General features: G+C 38.7%; 1 long non-coding RNA gene across 1 annotated transcript in view; it reads right to left on the bottom strand.

Annotated features, from left to right (window-relative positions):
- The window catches only part of LOC111089378, a 19,304-nt gene extending 18,792 nt beyond the window's left edge, over positions 1-512 (bottom strand). The window contains exon 1 of the long non-coding RNA XR_002613658.1: positions 419-512. This is a non-coding gene — a long non-coding RNA (uncharacterized LOC111089378). The remainder of the gene's footprint in view (positions 1-418) is intronic.
- Between the last annotated feature and the right edge of the window lie 1,489 nt (positions 513-2,001).

Here is a 2,001-nt window from a genome sequence, read left to right as displayed (position 1 = left end):
TTATGTTACAGCATTTCTCAAACTTTTAATAAATATGGTTTCTTGCGCGCCGCCCTCTTTTTTAAATGATTAATATAGTAAGTTAAGCGACGAGATGTAATACGAGTATAGACGTTAATGTGTGCTAGTAATTACTTATCAATTTTCATTATAAAACAAAATATATTTAAACGCTAAATTTTGCATTATTGTATTATCGACTCAATCCTAATCACTCGCGCCCCCTGGAGATGGCGCACCCCACACTTTGAGGAACGCTGGTTTACAAAATATAGTCACCGTAGTCTAACAGTTTACGACAATACCTAGTGTCACGCAATGTTATGTGTGTGCGTGTTTTTTAAAAATAAAGATGATAGTAACCGAATTTTGATTTACTGTTGTATTATAAAGGAATAAACTATTGAAATATACGTACTGATCTTGCTTGATCTTTAGGTGACAACAGAGAGTCGTTTTCACTGTGTGGTTATAAAAGACAAACGCTGAAACACGCAGCACAGACAGGGCGAGCTTTACTGGAGGCGCCGAATTCTAAGAAAAAAGGTTTCCACCCACATAGAAACGGGAGGGAAAGTGTGTGTAGGGGTAGCTAAGGGCGAGATAGAAAACACAGTTCTCGAAATAGAAAAGTATTTAGAGTAAGCACAGATTTTTTAACCTTCTTATGTTAAATACAGAAAGTAGAAATTTAACATATCTACAATTTCTTGAATTTCTATATCGTGTAGTTGTGAAATGAAGATATGAGATTATATCAACACACGTGGAATGTGGGACTAGTAAAGATGGGGGGCATAGTGGTACACCTGTTAAGAATGAATCCGAGGGTTAATGGTTCACGCCCCGTTACCGTCAAAACGCTCTTAGCAATAAGTTTGTTTGAATTTCGCGCAGAGCTACGCGAGGGCTATCTGCGCTAGCCGTCCCTAATTTAGCAGTGTAAGACTAGAGGGAAGGCAGATAGTCATCACCATACACCGCCAACTCTTGGGCTACTCTTTTGCCAACGAATAGTGGAATTGACCGTCACATCATAACGCCCCCATGGCCGAAAGGTGAGACGGGGATTCTAACCCGCGACCCTCAGATTACGATTCGAGCGCCCTAACCATCTGGACTCTTAGCAATAAGAGTAACGGTCAAGTTCCACTATTTGATCAAACATGGGTAGCCCAAGAGTTGGCGGTGGGTGCTGTTGACTGCTCGTTTTCTCTCTTGAAAGTCTATCAGTTCAAATTAAAGAAGAACTACCAAAAATATATGACAGGGAAGGTCATAAATACAGCTAAATTACTTTTGATTCTTCATTTAACTTTTTACAGCCATATTCTACTTGTATGCCTCCGCAAACGTTGGAGGTTTTGTTAACATTCAATTTTTACATAATGCAGTAGTTGTCACACAAAATTCACATTTCTGCACCCCTATCGGCTCGGCGGTAATAACATCTGACGATTTATGTTGCTGAAAATTTGGTTTCAATGCCCGAGGTGGGTAGAGTACAGATAGCCCGTTGTGTAGCGTTGCGCTTAACAACAAAGAAACAAACTTCAGATTTGGGTACAATCGTGATTCATGAACTGACTTTACAAATTCGGTTGTAATTACTCATCCAAAAGTTGACTACAGTCTAATTAATTCGTTACATGATCTATACCAATGGACAGGACCTTGCACAAATCTTAAACTTTTAGGTTTCACTTGTAGCTTTGTGTTATTTCTGTATTGAAATCTAGAGTGCTGTGTTGTGTCATATATTATATTAAAGGGATGGCACAAAACTGTAACTTCTATACTATCTCTGTACTGAAATCTAGAGTGCTGTGTTGTGTCATATATTATATTAAAGGGACGGCACAAAGCTGTAGCTTCTATGCTATCTCTGTACTGAAATCTAGAGTGCTGTGTTGTATCGTATATTATATTAAAGGGATGGCACAAAACTGTAGCTTCTATACTATCTCTGTACTGAAATCTAGAGTGCCGTGTTGTGTCATA

This window comes from Limulus polyphemus, unplaced genomic scaffold (genome assembly GCF_000517525.1).
Source record: "Limulus polyphemus unplaced genomic scaffold, Limulus_polyphemus-2.1.2 Scaffold6067, whole genome shotgun sequence".
In the NCBI taxonomy this organism is placed as follows: domain Eukaryota; kingdom Metazoa; phylum Arthropoda; class Merostomata; order Xiphosura; family Limulidae; genus Limulus; species Limulus polyphemus.
This window is presented reverse-complemented; position numbering and strand designations above follow the sequence as displayed.